At 41.3% G+C, this 20542-nt stretch overlaps 1 protein-coding gene across 1 annotated transcript in view; it reads right to left on the bottom strand.

The window, feature by feature from the left end:
- The window catches only part of coro7 (coronin 7), a 156787-nt gene that overhangs the window by 111720 nt on the left and 24525 nt on the right, over positions 1 to 20542 (bottom strand). The gene's annotated exons all lie outside the window — the stretch shown is intronic.

The raw sequence follows: 20542 nt of genomic DNA, 5'->3' as shown, positions 1-20542 counted from the left end.
ACGGTATAAACAGACACGAAGATAATTCATTGCCATTGAGCTGTTCATCAGCGGCACCACTGGCCGATTTCCTTCCAGGGACAAGACAATGCAGAGTTGGTACTCTGACCAAACTAGGAACGAGTTAAGCTATGACTATTTTAATCTGCTCGGGGTCTGTTTGACACTGGAACTGCTTTTAAGAGCAACATGTGGCGTCTGATTCATACTTCTGGCTGCCAGCAGGAGATTCCAATTGTATGTTCATATTTCATGCACAAGTAAACAGCACAAATTCTGCATCATCATTTTTTTTTGCCATCCTCAGTAATGCATCAGCATGACTGTTGCTGTGTACCAGACCAGTACAACAGAGTAATGCCAATGATTCCCAATGTGTCATCGAAATTAGTCTCTAATAAGCTGAAAAGTAACCCAATAGGTGTGAACAAGACAAAGGCTGCATTAAGACTGAGTTGAACCCTGCGTAAAAAACACGCAGCCCCTTCATTCATTTGAGTGGAGCCAGTCAGTGCAGTCAGGGAGCCAAAGCAGGCGGCTGCAGCAAAACACGCAGGGTCACTGGGCAACAAGATTCACTAGATATCAAGCAGTTCACTCATACCCAAAAATGTCGACCTTCTGGTGGTAGAGGTAAAGCTAAGGGAATCATCATTTTGCTGTCTGAGGCAGCCATGTCGAGGTAACAGCAGTTTAGTAGTTGATACCAACACCAGTGAAATTACACGATTCTCAATACCCGAGCTGATGCCACAGCAAAACACTAAAAAATAAATCTTACATACTGAAACGTACACTCTTTATGAAGAAATTTAAAATCAAATTTATCTTTAATTTTATAATTAATCCCTGATGATCCGCCTTGTCCTCCCATTGCAAAGAATTAACTAAACACACTGAGGGAAAAACACATTTCTTTTCAATGAGTCAAGGCAGAGCTGCAGCTGCACTTGTTCCCATCTTCCACGTGTTGTTGGTCTTTTTTGCTGTAGAAGTTCTTCCCCTTCCTTCGGCAGTTACCAGCAGACTAGAACACTTGTAGGCCTATATGCTGCCCCATTAGCTCCATAACATAGACTGTATAATAAAGATGGACGTCATGACAGCTTCCCATATTCTCCTGAGACTTGAACTTTTGTTTGGTATGCATTTTTAATTTCTCCTAGCTATTTGGGATCAGTAGGACCTGATCAGTATAAAAAATAAACACTGTCAATGACAATTAGGTCCCAATGTCCTCAAATGAGTACTTCCTAATTAACAGTGTCTTAGCTTGTTACAGTTGCTAAAATTGGTCAAATTTGTTGCCATATCAAACTACAAACATTATTAATCATAAATAACCAAGTTTCAACCATAAAATGTGATCAGGTTTTGAACCTTGTCCACTTTTGTGTCGGGATTGGCTGCAGACTGACTTGGCAGAGATGGCTGCCATCTTGTTTTTACATAGATTAGTGTATTGTGCTCTTACTGGCACAAAAAAGTGTCTACAAACGAGGACAACAGGTCTAAGTTAAATAGAATGAAGTATAAGGTCAAGTAAACCCAAAATGGACACAGGGTCTAAGGAGGATATAGTGCAGCCAAAACATCTCAGTGGTTGGCAGCAGTATCGGGGTCATAACCCTCACCCCCTCCGTGTTAGTGGAGGGGACATGGGCCAAACTAAAGATCAAAGTACAGATCAGATAAATTTTTCCAAAGAATGGTTTCTGTCAATTAGGTAGTTCACACTGATGTATGTTAAAGTGTTAATTTTTCTGTTAAGTTTGGTTTTTAAAGCTTCAAAAGGGGAGGTTTGATGTCGTGATGATGATGGATGTATGGGTGGGAACCCATTACTGCAGAGATCGCTACTGTCTCTGGCTCTAAATGACATCACAATCGAAAGATGGCAGCTGTCATATTTGGAATATTTAAGCTTCATGTGGAGACCCATCATCCATCTTTATATACAGTCATTAGTCTGGAAGAATTGTGTCCCCAGGACTTAAGGTACCTACTGTAGTGGAGAAAAACGAGTACCATCACGTTTTTAGAATCTTGGCATTGACTTGGTGCCGAGTTACTGGGTCTCGTGTCATCCCTAGCTTGAGAACCAAAAATATCTGTGCAAGTTTCATAGCAATCCATCTTACAGTTAATAAGATATTTCAAAGCGGGGGGGGGGGGGGGGGGGCGACCAAACAACACTACCATCCCTAGAGTCATGCTACTAGCTTGGCTAAAACGGCAATTAGGACTGTTCACAAGCTTCAAAACGCACCCACCGTTATCCTGCCTTTAGATCTCACTATTGAGTGTGGAGGACAAAGAGACAAATTACTCCTTGAGGGAGTCAATAAAAAAAAAAAAACACTAAAAATATATCACCTTTTTGTGAACCGGCTCTGGAGCAGACAGGCTTGGATTTGCCATTACAGCATCCTTCAGGCCTTCACTACGCTGCCTGAGCCAACCAGCTTCAGGGCTGAAGGCAAATAAACTGGCCTGATGTCTCTCCCTGCAGACAGCTATACATGCTCCATACATCGCACCGCCATGATGTCATCCGTCACCCGGATATGAAGGCACGTGCAGCTTTGAGCCTTTTGAGGAAGATGTCATCAGGGCTTGGCGGCTTGAGCAATAAAAGTGCAACTGCGGATGAAGGGATTGCGCTGTGCCTCTGCTCACCTTTTCCCAATAAACAGCGTTTCAGCTTAAGGAAGCATAACGCAGCCGTCAGAGAACTACATTACTACTAACACCCCGGGGCAGCCAGAGGACACAACATCTGGACCTTGCGTGTGTATATAAATGTTGCCAAACAGTATCTCTCCTCTGCAGTCATAAATTTAACTCAAATCCCATTCACCTAGAGAGCCCCCTCCGCCTCCTCCTCGCGGCTGAGCCTTACAGACATGCTACAAATCGATCATGACACACTTGAAAACGGGGAGAAAAGGAGACGGAGAGGACGAGAGAGAAAAAAAGAAAATAAGAAATGTTTTCCTTAGCAGCCGAACAAAGGATCTAAGCAGATGGAATTCACACAGAAGGATGGAGAGCAAAGAGAAATGGTTCATGACTTGACAAAATACGCAAAGGAGGTGTAAAGAATCAGTTACACCTGTTTTAGTGGCAGACTCACACACACAGTAAAGGAAGTAGAGGACATGACATCACATCTGGGAAAAGAATATTACCAGCGCAGGTGTCTGCATCAAGATGTGGGAAAATATTTTTCAGACTGCTAAATAGTAAAAGTGATGAGCTAGGTCTAATGACTATAAAGAGGAAGTGCTCAAGGAGAAGAAAAAGAAAGTGCTGCTGGCTGTGATAATGCCAATCAAACCCAGATGACACCAGGCAGGGTTTACACTACGGTTAAACACTTTGCAGACACAGATGTAGACACAGAAAAGTGCCAGTCAGCAGTCTGGCCAATTATGGTTTTATAAGTCTATTAAATATCCTCTCCCAATATAAACAAATGAGTATCACTCCATCTCCTTCTGTCCTTCTCCCTCAGCTATTTAACTTCTGAACTTCAACAGAAGGAGCGCACATCTGTGTCACTCACGGAGAATGTTGATTCACCCACCAGGACGAATATCAGGTGTCTGTGTGCACATATGGGAACTATCTCTGCATCTCCCTCTATCTCGCTCTCTGACTCTCTTTATGTCCGTCTTTTCTACCTCTCTGTGTATCGACTAAATGGGGTATAAGTACTTAATAATGGGTGCCAGTAGTGTAGAAATGAATACAGTGTGCTACACTATCAAGTGCTTATTTTCCCAACTTCGCCCAGTCTTATTATACAGTATAATGGCAGATCTGTGATAATGTGTGTTTAGAGATTATTGTCAATCATATATTCCTGCTCTGAAATGTTCAAACTCATTTGTCATTTCACATCAAGTCTTTACAGTCCTGTTCTTCTGAAAATTAGTAAAATGGTTTCACAGAAATGTGAACCACAACCTCAACACCAAATTACGTGGTGGTGGCATGTAATTTGTTAAAATGACTTGCCGACACCAGGGAAACAATGCCAATCAAAAGTCAATTAGGATCCTTTGTCATGGTAGATACACAAATTTCTTGGTTCAACAACGTCTAGCGTCGCAACTGCCCAGAGAAACATTGAGGCCAAACTCGAGGCCTCAGAACTGGAGTCCACAAACCAGCGGGTGAAGTCATGGTAGCTACGTCCATTATTTTTTACAGTCTATGGGTTAGCAGGCCATCACCAACATGCCAAACAGTGTCTGAGAAACACTGATTTGTTGCACCGCCATGTTTATATAGTAGCCCAGAATGGACAAACTAAACACTGGCTCTAGATAGGGAAATTTGCCTTTTGGCGTTGGCCACTGTAGATCGAAGCCCCTCCACTGTGAGCCAACCAGAATAAAAACACTGATTTTTTTAGGGTGAACTGCTTTATTCGAAAACTTATTGGTCAAAGAACAAACGGCTGGAGAGCAGGGGCACAAAAACCTCAGGAAAAAAATCGAAAGGTCCACAGCTCCACATACAGGGGTATGTGGACACTGGAGAAAAGTCGACAGAGAGCCCTCGGCCGTGGGCACAAACCCTGCTGCCCTCCCGCCCCCCCTTTGGTTCTCTGGCAGAGGACCAGAGCACTGCTTGGGTCAGTGGGGCCTGCTGGAGGCTGTGGGATAGATCCAGGCAACAGAGAGTCAAGCCAAGGCTGGTGGAGCATACTGGAGGATTTACTGGGCCTGAAGAGCATGTTGGAGAACCAGAGGGAGGGCACAAGGTCTGTCAGGTGCGTGCCCAAAGCCTAATGCCAGCTGTTGGCTGTCCTCCAGTGTCCACATGCTCCTATATGTTGAGCTGTGGACTTTGTGAACTTTGGATTTTGGCTGGCTCTGTCCAAAAGCAACAGAATCCACCTACCAGCACCTCTAAACCTGGCTAATTAACATGTTATACATTTAATCCATATAAAACCTAAAATGTAAAAATGACAAGTTGCTGTTGTACAGAGCCAAGCTATTTCCCCCTGTATTCAGTCGTTATGCTAGGCTATGCTAACCGGCTGTGGCTGTAGCTTCATATTTATCGTACAGACAAGAGGGTGGCGTCAGTCTTCTCAGCTAACATTCAGCACAGTCGATAAGTGCATTTCCCAAAATGACGAACAAGAAACTAAGACTTGCGCAAGCGCAGTGCAAGATTCAACTTTTAATTGCAATATGTATGTTTTTTCTCTGTATAGTGTCCCTGCCTTATAGTAACGCGAGTTTATCGAAACAAAGAGAGTCTGTTTACCAATTCTTCAACAGTTCTTCTTTCTGTGTAACGTCTAATAGACAATACCACAACATTTTTAGCCCCAGCTGCAGCCACTCATCTCTTCAACCTGCTCTTTATTTCCCCCTCTCCCCGTTTTTCCACTCTTCTCACAGACTCATCATTCTTTCTTCTTTAATTTCCCCTCCTCTAATCAATAACCGTTGCTCTGTAGCTTTCATCACCCCTAAAACAGACTCGTTCTCGGTCTTTTCATCCACGGCTAATTAGTCTTTTCACCAATTACTGGGTTTTCTCCATCCTGTTCTGTCTTCATGGCCCATTTAAGTTGTGTTTCTGAGTCAGGATCCACTATCTTGAATGTAACTATGACTTAACAGAAGCAGGCGGGCTTCTAGAAATGGGACAGAAGAGGGGGGAAAAGAAGGAGAGAATGGGGAGGGGGGGGTCAGAAGATGGAAATCAAACCAGCCATTTTATTCTTTCATTTACTCCGCCGCCTACCGCCACTTTTTTCTCCGTTAATTGGAACCATCTTACATTTCGCTTGTTTCTCCAAAAAGTCCAGAAGCCACAAGCCCTTCTCTTATTTTTCCATACTCCTGCTTCCTCTGCTCTCTCCCTTCCTGAAGATGAAAATGAATGTGCGAGGTCAGAAGCTGGGCAGGGAGTGCAATCTAAGGAAATGACAACACGGAGTAAATCCTAAGGCGCAGCTGCAACAGCATAAAGCTGAGGAGTGACCCCACTGACACACAAGGGTCATACATCTTGAACTTAAGATAGATGAACAGGAGTGTCAGCTGATAAAGTACATGCAATTTACAAAGTAGGGATGCATGAGATTGGATTTTTTGCCATTATCTAATATGCCAATATGTAACAACTCATTTGACTGATAACTGATACGAATATTGATATATCCACTTTTTTTCCTACCTCATTTTGGTGATCATCATTTCTCTTCTGTAGTGGAATTAATACCATATTATGCATGCGTACACTTATCGAGATGGCCCACCAGCAGACGGAGACATAAAATAAAATACTTTTCAACATATGCAATATTTATTCATTGGGCAAATTAAGAAAAAGCATGTTGTCCAAATCTGATGGTTCATTCTAAAGCCAATATTGGCCGATACCAATAATGTGCCGATATTATCGTGCATCCCTAGCACAAACAATTGTTTACTTGCAATTATAGACTGCATAAAAAGATGAACATCATGACAGTTCCCCAAAAGTGAAGCCAAAACATTCAATCGACCCCCTGGTGGCTGGCTGCATTATAGGTCATAAAGTCTACCCCCTTCATGTTAGGAGATACGACATGGGCCAAACTAAAAGATCAAAATACACATCAAAGAAATTTTTCCCAAAAATGCCACTGCTCATTTTAGGTAGTTCTTATCTTACTGCTGTATGTTCAAGCGTTTGTTTTTCAGATGAGTTTGGTTTGAATTAGCTACCTGATGCTATAAAGAGGGTTTGAAATCATGATTGACAGCTGTGTATGTCAATCGGTGTGGTCGCGATAAATGAGGCTGCTTGGGTTGACCAGCGTTGGCTCCACTTCCTGATTACTACTGCACTAGTCTCTATATACAGACTCTATATTCAGTGAATGTGGAGTCTGTAGGCAAACCCCGGAGATCTTGCCTCCGGAAGAAGAGCAGAAGAGCCCTGGTTTCTGGTTGTAGGCTGTTTGTAGTCCGCATGATATTGACCAATCACGTTTGAGCCGGCTGCAGCTGTTGCCAGGTTAAACGGTCCGTGCGGTGAACTAACGAGGCGGAACATAAATGGCATCACAGCAAACTCTAAATCCATCACAATGGTTCAGCATATTTACTTATATATAAACGGAAGTGGGAAACGGAAATTCACCTCCTCCGCCCAAATCAAACCGGAATGCCAAAAAATCAGGGGTCTGCCCCCAGAGGCTATATCGCCATCTGCCAGAAGTCAGACGCCATTCTCGGAACCCATACAGCCAATGGGTTCTGAGAATGCTACTGCACAGACTCCAAATGGCGTCACCAGCGCAGTATGGAAGCGCCCATATCCGGGATATTTTGGCTTCATTTTTGCACAGAGGGAGGAAATGGAGAGGCACACATCCATCCATTTTCATCTGATTATCGTGGGCCGGGTGGCGGGGGCAGCAGGCTGAGCAAGGTACTCCAGACGTCCCTCTCCTCAGCAATTCAATCTCATTCTTTTGGTCACTACCTAAAGCTCATGAGCACAGATAAAGGTTGGACTAGTAAATCGAGAGCTGTGCCTTACTGCTCAGCTCCATATTCATCATGACGGTCCAGTGCAACGCTGATACCGCACCAAACCACATGTCTATCATACACTCTATTTTACCCTTACTTGTTTACAAGATGCCAAAATACTCGAACTCCTTCTCTTGAGGCAGTAACTCTCTCCCAATCCTGAGGGGCCATGTTGTCTATCGTTATATACAGTCACTGGTAACAACAACAAGCTACAAATATATAATGACCAATGTGTAACTAAAAATTTCAATGTGACTTCTACTGAACTTCTGTTACTGAACTCCTACCTCTTAGACTGTTACTGCTATCATCCTTTTTTTCATATTTGCCTTGCCTGCAGTCATTCTTTCCCCTCGTCTCATTTCCTTTGTGTCAGCAAATGAAAAAGAACTGTGTCGTTAAAAAAAAGAAACAGCTGAGATGTGAGCCAACAGGCCTATGAGCACAGCTAAGAGGCCAGGTCTACTCTACAGACACCGGGCAAGACCTGCAGCCCCTGGGGAGGGACTAGTGATACGAACTGGACTGATCCCCAGTTAAATATAGTATCCAGCTAGAATGGGATATCCAGAAGTCTTCTCCCCAGGACAGTTGTTTGGATTTTTTTTCTTTTCTATCCCTACGCTCTTCCTCTTGGCCGTAATGGGAACAATCATAGAGGGATAAAGATAGGACACAGAGGCATATAAAGAACAGAGAGATGATTCGTGAAAAAAAGGGGGAGTACTGAACCCTTACACACAAGGCACATTAATCTTTTGGGGATTGGGGGGATTTCCTCAATTTCATCCTACACACTCCACAAATACTACATATCCTATGTATCAGATATCCTATATTTCCTTTGTTGTAAGGTGACAGGTGCAGTGCTGTCATGGATGTTGTTTCAACTGAAGTTTCACTTTTGGCCCAGAAAAAAAAATAAAAAAACAACAGATCCGTATCCATAAATAAAGTGCAACTAAAGATTGTTCTCATTTGTCATCGGTTAAACTGCAGATTATTCTTTCAATCAATCTTCTAGGATATAAAATGTTAGAAAAAAATTGTCATTCTTTTGGTTTTTCTTTTTGGACCAACCCAAAGATCTTCTGTCTTATTCAGGTACCATCACATAAAACTAAGGAAGGAGTCAGATCTTCACATTCGAGAAGCTGGAGCCAGAGAATTGTTCGTTCTTGAACAAATAATCAATTATCTTAATAGTTACCTGTTGATTTTCTGTCCATCAGCTACTTGACTAATCAATTAATTGTTTCAGCTTTACACCTTGAACTCTCTAATAAAATCATCAAATAGTCCTCTATATCAATAATTACATGTTTCTGGCCAACTGGACTGAGAGCTGGCTCAGCGTCTGTGCACCACGGAGACTTTGCAAGAGACTGATCACCACCAACTGCCCACCGCAAAGACGTCACCCTGTGTTTTAAGAGGGCAGGAAAAAATACTGGCCCTAGGAATCATTCTTCCCTATGGAAAAATAAATCTAAGGGGGAAAAGAGGTAGATGGAAAAAGGGGGTTTAACAAGAGACCAGTTCTCTGATGACATTGTGGATGACAGATGTAAAAAGAAAGAGAATGTCGAAGCGCTAGGGAGAAAAGAGAAAAATGCAGTGAAGGAGAGATAAAGAGAGCAATAGCACAGGTAAGAAAAATGACTCGTGGCTGCATTAAGTATGAGATGTGTGGTTTGTCCATAAGGCAGGAAAAAAAAGGACGTTGTATGTACAAGCTGTCTGGTAGCCGCCATGCAGGAGGCCCCGCTTTCTCACCGGTGTAGGCTTTCAAGAGCTGGCACTACGCGACCATACCTCTTTAGCTGCTGCGGTCATTTGTCTGCTGCAGTTTCTGTTCTATCATCAAGATTTAAATTCATACACTTTCCAGATCACCTAAATGAAATGAGCTACAATTAAATCTAAGGAGTATTTCACCCCCAGATGACCATTTGTGTATCAATTACTCATCCCGTGCTGAGGCGAATTCAGGAAGAAAACTTTGTCCTTCTCCCATGCCTTTACGGTGAACGAGGCATTAGGAAGTATATGACTGAGTAAATGAGACTTGGATTATACGGTATAAATTGAGAGAGAGTTTGTAAACAGATGTTTTGATATAGTTTTGCATAGGGGTAAATACGGGCCCCTATGGTTGATGACATTCATTAAGACTTTTCTCCATTTTTGGATTCTTCGTTCACCGTAGAGGCATGCGAGAAGAGTGAAGTTTTCCTCACAAATTCAACGTAACATAGGGGAATTAATTGATATACAAATGGTCATTTGTGGAGGTAAGTATTGCCTTTTCTTTGTCTTCAGATGACAACGACGATCCATGGAGGTGAACAGACATACCAACAGCCAAAAAAACAAATATAAAACAGTGCAAATTCTGTACAGTATGTCCGACCCATGGCTATTAGGTGGTGAAAAAGTAATCTTATCCAGCATGTGACTTTGTTGAGGAATCTAAGGGGGCAGGTGTAAAAAACATTACCCAAACTGAGCCAGTGCAGGTTGCTTTCTATTCCCTCACAATCATTCACTCAACAGATCCATCCAAGGATCACTTGCTTTTTATTTTTGCTTATTTTGGATGACTACAGACAGGACGAGGTCATCTGCCTTAACATAATGGGCTGATGGATCATCCAGGAAAAGGGCCAAAGCATCCAGAAAAAGGGCCAGCTAAACTAGTGGTGTAACCCTGGAATTTTAGGAAGTAAATAATCCCTTAATCCCTTGGTGTTGTCGAATATCATTGGTAGAGTCATGAATCACGCTTCGGGATGTCATGAAATGTTTTCCAAACTCAACTCTGAGTCCTTCTAACTAGGTTTTGGGTGCAGTGAGGCAGACTTGCATTGTGATTTTTGGTACAGTCGAGGCGAACAAATCAGTTTAACGGCCCTGCTAAGTGAAATGGGACACTGAAGTGGTAGAAAGGCTGTGATTATTGAGCCACGGTGCTAATTAGGCCGTGTGGCCTCAGTCAGAAATCCAGCCAGGCAGCTGTGCCAGTTTGGGCTGTGGTCACCAGTCTTTGGGGCCTGGGGGACAACAGATTGGACCCAATCACACCACACTGTGGGGGGACTGGCACCAACTGCACTGTGCCTACTGGCAGGGGCCTCCCTTTGGGAAAAATACCCAAGGTCACAGAGGCTGGTCTTGGATCGGAGCATCATACAGAGCCGGTCGGTTCCTGGAACTAACATGATTAACGGGACCATTGAATTGCCCGAATCTGCGTTTCAGTCCAAAAGAAGCACGACAGAGCCAGAGGAGATTTCAAGTGCATGTATGGTGATCTCCGGGGTTTTTTGATGGTTATTGTGGTTGAAGTTCAAGCAATGAATATTCTAGAGATGCACTTAGTGGCTTGGTCCTTTAAATCCAAACAGAGATCCATGGAGCAGGACAGGGCACTAATGACAGAGGAAGGAATGATGCTGCTGACGACAGCAAGAGCTCCGACACCCGGGGCTGATGAGAATCTGCACGCCAGACCTGCTCCATAAAAACAAAGAGATGATTCTTCGGGAAGGTTTCTCATGCAGAGTGGGTGTGTTAGTCAAAGCAGGAGCACACAACACACAGCTAATCATGCCCACACTGTCGGAGACACCGTGAAGCCCCTCAATCCCTGTAGCCTGACCCAGCCCTCCAGTGCCTGTTGTCATTTACGGCTCTTTCATAGCTGCGACGGATACAGTTGGCTGGCTTTGCTCCCTCCCTGAAACCACTTCATAGAGGCTTCACATCTTCAAAGTACCCCCACGCATTTGTATGGAAGTATGAATTGTGCACAGTGGGATTCGCTCGGGAGGCACATGTGTGGAAGGCATGTCATGTTCATGTCATATGTGTATAATAATGGAATCCTTCGCCCTGTGTAAATACTGGAGGCTATTCTTTTGTTTTACAATCCTCTCCTAATCTTCTATTTGTTTGCTGTAATCAAAGTGTGATATTGGAACTTTCCTGCACCCACTTCAAGGACGTGAGAAGTCTTTCATATCAAAGCTTAATTCTGTAACAAATGGTGGAAAAACAAGTTTAATGTGATTATAATTACAGCAGCAGGTGTTAGCCTACGGGGACACAACTGTGTACAATATGTAGCCAATGCTGAAGCTTATATCTTCTAAACACTGAGTATCATTTCAATGCCCACAGCCCAAGTGTTGACCCCTGGCACACTCTATTTGCAGCAGCAGGGCGTGAGGCAGCTGACGGACAGCTTGATTAATTACCTCATCTTCACTATGCTAACAAACAGCTCAACCTCCTGCCGCTGTTCGCGCTGCTCTGCTGAGAATTCCCAACTACGACAGGACCTCCAACGCTAACTTTACCCCAACGCTCAACAGCTCCACTCAGGGAGAACTATTTAACTCTTGCATGAAACCACAAATTGTGGCAGAACCTGTTGTCTTAAGAAGCCCAATTAGTAAAAGATGACCTAAGTTGGCTCTCTTTTGGGAAGGGATGTGGCATTTATAAGACATGTGCGAGCCAGATTTCAGGGCCCCTATGCTCACAGAAAGAGTGTGCAGAGAAGAAAAACATTCAGCGCCAATGCAGGTATGCTGCTGTGCCTCAACTGCACTAAACCAGTTCTAAACATCCCCCTTTAAAAGCGTATTTACTTCAAGGTTCATAAATAGAAGGCTGACTAACAAATATGCAAATTAACACTGATCGTGGATGAGTCAATATAATTACAATCAGTCATACGTAATTGAGATTATATAATATAGTCAAGGGGCCTATTTGCATGGGAGCAGTTTTACCTCGTGGTTTTAATTACCCCCCTAAGTTTGAGATTACAGATGTCTTCCACAATGATTATAAATCATATGTAGTCCCCAGTTAATATTAGTCCCATGTGAATAGGACTGGTAAAATACAAATTAAGTTTAATAAGAGTTTAATTTGATAATCAAATCAGCAATATTTACACTTCACCAATGATTTATGGCTGGGATTTGTTAGATTTCAGTAACAAAACACTTTGCTGTTATTCAGCTTGATCTGTTCTTTTATACTGCCAATTATCTTTAATTATGCAATCTTTTTTCTTTACAATATGATGACTTTGACGTTTCTTTCAACAAGCATGTGGTAAAGAATTAAACTAACATAAGTTCTGAAAGCTGCAAAGTGCATTGGCTATCGCTAATAATTGCAAATGACTGCTGAAATAATGGAAACTCTTGCGCATACAATCATTTGTAGACCAAATCAAATACCAGGCAATAGCCAATAAATGGTTTACAGTAATCAATGTCAGACATCATTTTTCAATTTTGCATGTTTAAAATGATAGGCCTAACAACGTGGCTTTGCATCCTTGAAAACAAGAACATAAGACTCTGTTAGTCGCCAAGAAGTCTTTTATTTTCCTGTGGGAGCATGCTCGCCAGTTAAGTTGTCGAACTTAAAAAAGTACAGCATGAATTTATCAGGCGGTCCATCTTAAAACTTTCACCTCTCACATGCAGCATCACCGTCTGACCTCTAAGCAGGCATATGGAAAATAACAGGATAATGCAAACAGCACTAGCGTTTGGTCAAACCCAGGTCAACCAGCCTGGCCACGGATGGAGCGCACACTGCACTTTATTTCCCTCAGGGCTCTCTGAGATTGGTCTCAGCTGTGTCATGTTCTCGCTCCATCCTTTGAGGGCCTACTGTACATGGATGGATATGTAGATATCATCTGACAGTCTGACAGATCTACTTCTGCTTCACTTTGATGACCAACACTATCCTATTTGATCAATACCCTTATGGCCCAGACACACCAAACCGACATCAAATAACTAGTGGCGATGGATGCAGACTGTTGCATTGCATCATGTCACCTGTGTCTCAGCCAAACAGTTGCACATAAACGCATTGGAAGAAACTACAACCAAGCGTCAGCTCAGAAGAGGAGGATGAGAGGAAATAACTCTCCACAGGAACAGATGGACGCAGTCTTTATTCGGCATTTGAAAAGGGAAAGCAAAAAACAGACAGAACCAAACCCCCTGGAACAGCGCCACGCTTTAAAGTCAATTTCACATAGTGGTCAAAAGTGGAATTACACCATCCAGATCCATCATGTGATGCCATGGGGCCCAAAAAGACTTCCCTATAGATTTACATTGTGAAAGAGACGTCTGCAAATCAGTGGATAATTCTTTTTTTTGAGTATCACAATCCCTGCAAAATGACTTTTTTCACTATCAGGATTGAATCCATTTGGTCCATTTCAAACGTCTAGAAGAGCCACACAACTAATTAAATTTAAATTGGAAGTTAGCCATTTGGCCAGCAGAAGTTAGTCGTTCAGCCACACTCAGACACTCAGCCGCATTTGGCCATGCTCAGCCTCCCTAAGCCTTCAGGTAATTTCATAACGCAGAAACAAAGCTTTTTTTGAATTCATACACCACTGAGGAACATTCATAGGAATGAGCAGTGGCCTGCCTCAACAAAGTATCCAGTTCTTCTTTTACATCCAAGGACAGGACAGATTCATGACGCTGCTTAGCCATTAATAAGACAACCCAAAGCTGAAAGAACAAAGGATGCCCGCGAACAATAAAACAAACAATTACGGGCCTTTTCTGCGAAAGAGCTCAATGGCGAAATAATAATCTTACTTGATATAACAAGTCTGTTTCGATTTCATGCCCTCTTGCCTTTATGCGGGGTTCACACTACACGACATTTTTGTCTGTTCCAACGGTCATTATGTCAGATTAGGCGATCGTGGAGTCATAAAATTGTGCTGTGACTTGGCCGGCAGACATGATAGACTACATGATGGTCCACACCAATTATCTGCCGTCGTCTGTCACGACGTTTGTGATGTAATCGGGTTATTCTTGGCCAATTTTTATTACTATTATTATCATTTCAGTCGCTGTGGCTGTTCATGTGGCAGCCAAAAAGTTACTGTAGAAACATAAAAGAAAGTCCCACCAGATGTCAGGAGCTACATTTGAAGTACAGCATACAAACTATGCAAGTCACTGAATCCTCCCCAACAAGTTCCTGCAAATGTTTCACAATAAAAGCCTTTTTAGAAACTGAAGGGATTCTCTCAGCCGAAATTATAAGGGGCTTTTAATTTTATACAGATACAGGAAGTGTTGACTTTGAAATGATGGTGCGATGCATTAATTTTATCAAGGCAAACAGGAGCGGATAAAAAGTAAAAAATATAAAAGTACAGAGGGAATAATGAATAACGGGCCGTTTATAATGTAGTCTGTTTCAAATGAAGCTGGTAGCCTCTTCAGTTGTGGTAAGTAAAAGCCACTATTTGTGAATTTTATTTCTTTATATCCTCCATTATAAGGAAATGATATTCTTTGCTAGCTTAATGCTAATGGCAGTGCTCCCGGTTTGCTAAAGTGCCTCTGCTGTTTGACGCCATCGTTTTTCCTTTTTTACTCTGTGTGGTAACATCCCGAGAGGCAATATCAAAATAGCTGGGGTGTTGTTGACATACAGTTGTCTACAGCAGCAGATCGCTCTTTGTTTCTATTGGTCAAAGTGACGGCTGTGACAGGAGCAGTCGTGAACGACAAAAAGAAAATCAAACATGCTAGGCTTTCTGTCTGGACGTGGTGAGGCGTCCCAGGCGTGGTGTCGGTTGTCGTCTACTATGCACACTACATGAGCTAAAATGATGGATTACGGCGTACGACACTCGTTGTTGTTCACAATCCAAGCTGACACCTCTAGATGCTGCGTTGGGCTATAATCGGGCTGACACTGTGTAGTGTGTACCCGGCAACCTCACCTCTGTTTCCCTTGCCGTGCACAGAGCCTATCAGAGTGATATCTCTCACCAATGGGCTCCCCAGCTTTGACCCACATTTAACATGCTGAATCAGCCAAAAAACAGGCAACAAGGGCCAACAAGGGCCAACAAGGGCCAACTCATGCCAACGGTGCCCGACACGCTGCAAAAACTAGATCGGAACACGCTCACCAGCAGCCCTTCATTGACCAACGGCCAACCACTGGCTTGGTGTTCTCAAAGCCCTTAAGACAAACATCAATTCACACAAAAACAGTGCCTGCTGCCTTCAGCTGCTTGCATGCCACAAAACCACACACTTAACCAACAAACAACAGTAATTGATCATTTGCAATACAGCACAGGGTAGAGAAGATCAACAACAAGCCAGTTCACACCTCATTCTGCTGTTCTGGCTGCGAAAAGGCCCGAAAAAGGCTGAATTCTCTGTGCTTTTGTCATACCTCCAGGAGACTTTGGCTACGTCTAAAGCAAAGACAGAAACAATTTGCTTGTTTTAAATTAAATGGATGGTTTAAACAGCGCAGTACAGAGGGTGATTAAAGCCACATTTTAGTTCCTGAAAAGTAAAGTAGGGATGAAGAGGGCAAACGGAGGTGAAGTCACATGAGAGCCAAGAGATGCTGAAACTGTGCTGATGTCAATGTTATTATTAATTACTTACACTAAATCAATCAATGAGTTTTTTCTCCCATTCAAAAATGATGACAACTTCCCAAAACAAGTGACTCCCATGTAAACTGATCTCATTTAACAAGAAACAATGATTAATTCATTACTGAATCTTTCTTCTTCCAGCTTCAACTCTGAGAAAATGCAGTAAGAATTAGACAAAATATGACCGTCAGCTGAAGAAGACACTAATTCCCATGATCACGTCTCGTCACTCTCAGGATGCAGCGGGAGAAACAGCTAATCGTCATCAATTTCTGGCTCCAGGTGTCACCCACATGTGTGCGTAGGGCCATAATTAGTCGAGTCCCATAGCAGCCAGCACACTAATGAGGCCTACGCTCACAAACAACACACACATGTGAGCAAAGAACTCTGTCGCTGCCAGCTGGCACCTTCTGTTGCCCCTTTCCTCCAAAGAAATACTTCAGCACTAGCCCCAGAGCACACACCCACAAACAATTGCACACACACAAAGACAAACTCTGTTGCTAAAGCAGCAAAAAACTCTTTAAACTTCAAATATCATCCCAACAAATCCCCATCTCTTTCCACCCTGCACTTCTTGACCCCCTCAGCCCCCTCCAGCGACCAAACTGACCGACACTCATTAACCCATCCTTATGTTTATACCCACACACACAAAATGTAATTCAAACATGACATCAAACCAAACCCAGGGCAAGTTTATCTCTTAGTTTACAAAGAAAATAAGCACGTTGAGGAGTTAAGTCACAAAAACTAAAGCATTGGTGCATCAATTGTAACTGAGACAGACTCCATCCAGCGCAGCAATGGAAGAACCAGATTCTACGCCACTGTTTTGCTGAGCTGTCCAGGACAGCAAAAATCCTGTTCCCTCATTAGGAAAGACTCCTCTCAGCTCTGCCAGAATCACTCAAAATATAATGAACGCTGGCAGAGGGGCGGCCAGTAACACAGGGAGCTGAGAGATGGAGAGAGAGGAGAAGAAAGACAGAAGAGAAGCAGCGGGGGCACAACATCTGGGCCGAGTTAATCACCGGCTATTACCAGGTCCTGAACCCAGCAGGGTCAGATGGAGAAATTTACAGGAACAATGCACCATGCACTGGGGTGTTTGGGAAAGAGGGTGAATTTATAGAAAGAGACAAACAACACGAGTGAGAAAATGGGGTCAGAGAGGGCAGTGGCGCTGGCAGCAATGATCCTGTACACACTGTGCGTACATTTTTTCAATGATTCATCATCCGGACTTGAAAATAAAACTGTGACAGAAGCAACAGATCAGGTCTTTGGGTTCTTTTTCACTGATGAATGTGCCTGAGATGCATTTTTTGGCTGTCGTTGTTTGGTGCACATGTCACAGGCCAGAGGTAGGCTAATCAGTTTTATGGTGGTGTTGTGTCAGTAATATTAATGTTAATCTCTTGCCCGCTCACTGAGTAGACTGCTTATGTCCATGCATGGGAACCTATGTGTTAAAGGTACCCTACAAGTGGACGGGCGGCTGTATTTCATGTGCATACTATGAAAAATAAGCCTGCCGGCGCCACTGACAGAGGGCACAGAGGGGCAGAAAAGACGACGCTAATACAGAAACAGAAATTAACTTTTTTAAACACATAAATAAATGCAGCAAAGCAGTTTAAAATGTCAAACCAAGCTCTGGCTAATAAGAGGTGATATAAGGTGCATTATTATTTGCCATTAGAAGGTCAAAGGTCAAAGGGATTAAAACAATTAGAGGGGCTCAAACTACTAATTAGCAGTTTGACCTTTGCACAATAAAAGACATGTTTCTTGCCAGGTGTTTATTTTGTCTTCGTCCATAAGGACTGAGATTTCTACAAGCAGGGAGGATGTGAGTGCATCAGCGTTGCTATGTCACTGTCAACATTTGCAAAAACTGTTTATGTGTTATCTTGCACTGCTGTGTTAAATGTTATGAGGAGAATGCCGCTGTGCGTACAGAGGAATATTTCTGCTATGTCATGTTTACATTTGGAAAGAGAAACTGATGTTGAACACATATTCAGCAGTAAGAATCTGTGTTTAACAGCCACACTACACATGCAGGAACAGTGTATGAAAGACTGGCCATTAAATCATGTTATCATGAATGGTCTTGTTCCAGCCAACAAGCATGATCGCGTATGTTGGCTACATGAATAGTTTTCAAAACACAGAAGCATTTTTGGCTCGGTTTCAGGTAAAATTATGCAGCTTTTGTAGCTGGAATGAGGAGCTCAGCACCGAGTAAGGCCGTGACATATTCTTGGAATGAGCTCCCATTCTTTACCGACATTATTTTTCACGTTTCATAATGTTGACTCCATATCCCTGTGGTGTTAGTACTAGACATTCACCAAAATCTAAACAAGTTTCATTCTGCGGGAAGTATTCAAAGCTCATTCTTTGGCAAGCATGGACATTATGTGAGAAGAAATAATTTGTTGGTACAGCAGAATACTGAGCATTTTTGCGACTGAGGGGGGATTTCTGCATCTGTATTGGCATATTTTATATAAATTAAACATTTCATATGATACTCTTTTGAACTCTGAAGGATGAAGCTTTAGCTTGCCCTCCTCAACCTGTGGCTCACATCGTCTTGTAAGAGACTGATGTCTGCAGGCCTGAAGCCAATGATTATTTAATTAAAATGTATATTGTTATTTCAATTTAAATCAATTACTCCATGAAATGTCTATTGAGAACTTAGTCTAAAACAAATGATTATCTTACAGTAAACAATGAATTGGTTATGAAACCTTTGGGAGATTTATTTCCTGTTCATTGATTAATAAACAAATCATTCCAACACTACATGTTTGTATACACGGATTTACAACTTAGTGACTATTATCTATTGACTAACTGACTATTAACTAATTAACATACTATTTAAATTATTTACTATTAACAATCTAATTTACTGACTATTAACTAAGAAACTTAGTGACCATTAGGTGGCTATTATGTAATTTAGTCACTGACTATTAACCATCAACTAACTTAGTATTAGCAAACTATTAACTAAGTTACTATTTATGACTATCAAAGTACTACATTATTGACTATTAACTGACTATTAACTAATTATAAATTAACTAACTACTAAGTTACTGATTATGTTATTAACTTATTAACGACCTATCAACCATTACTCAACCTACTGACTAAACTAACTTACTAGTTATTAAACTATTAACAAATTAACTTGCTGATTCACTAAATATTAACTCACTATTAACTAATAACTAAATTACAGACCATTGACTATTAACTAACCAGTTTACTGACTGTTAAAAAACTATTAACTGAGTTACTGACTCTTCACTGACTGACTTATTGAATATTAATTATGGTACTGACCATTAACTATTAGTTAATTAATTTGTTGACTATAAACCAAAACTTACCACTAACGAACTATCAACTAAGTTACTGACTATTAAGTAAGTATTTACTAATAACTTACTAGTAACTAACATACAGACTTACTCACAATGAACAAAATAACTTGCTAATATTTCTGCTAACTATTACTACAAATTAACTTTCTGAGTAGTACGGACCATCTACTGAATATTAACTAACTTACTGGCTATTAATTTACTATTAACTTACTATTAACTAAGTTATTATTAATGATCTAATTTACTATTAACTATTAACTAAGCATCTTACTGACTATTAAGTAACTATTATGTAAGTAAGTCACTGACTATTAACTATCAACTAAAGTCCTGACTATTAACTAACCAATTTAGTATTAACAAACTATTAACTAAGTTAATATTTGCTACTAATTATCAGGGTACTAAATTATTGACTATTAACTAATTTTCTATTAACTAAGTTACTGACTAACTCACTGACTATTAACTACTAACAAACTATTAGCTACGTTACTGACCTTTAGGTATTAAGTAATTAACATATTATTAACTAACTAACTAACGTATTAATTATTAAACTATTAATAATAATAATTAACTCTCTATTAATAACTACATAATTGACCATTACCTACTAATTAACCAACTTACTGACTGTTAAACTCTTAACTAAGCTACTGACACACTAACTACGGTACTGACTATTAACTATTAATTAACTAATGTACTGACTATGAACCAAAACTTACTACTAACAAACTGTTACCTACTAACTACCACTAACTTACTAGTAACTAACATACTGACTTATTCACTATGAAAAAATAACTTACTAATTATTAGCCTAACAATTATTACAAATTTAATTTCTGATTATTAATTAAATATTAACTTACTTACTGACCACTAAATAACTAACTAACCTTGCTAACTATTTAACAGTTTATAGTTTATTCTGCCTGTAATAAGAAATCTTAAAACTTAATACTAATGAACTATCAACTGACTTACGGACTATTAAGTATTTACTTACATTTACTCACATCCTCCACTTCTCAAAAACACACACACACACACACACACACACACACACTATTCCA

The sequence above is a fragment of the Epinephelus lanceolatus genome, chromosome 18 (assembly GCF_041903045.1).
Source record: "Epinephelus lanceolatus isolate andai-2023 chromosome 18, ASM4190304v1, whole genome shotgun sequence".
In the NCBI taxonomy this organism is placed as follows: Eukaryota; Metazoa; Chordata; class Actinopteri; order Perciformes; family Serranidae; genus Epinephelus; species Epinephelus lanceolatus.
The sequence above is the reverse complement of the archived record's forward strand: the minus strand, read 5'-3'. Positions and strand labels throughout refer to the sequence as shown.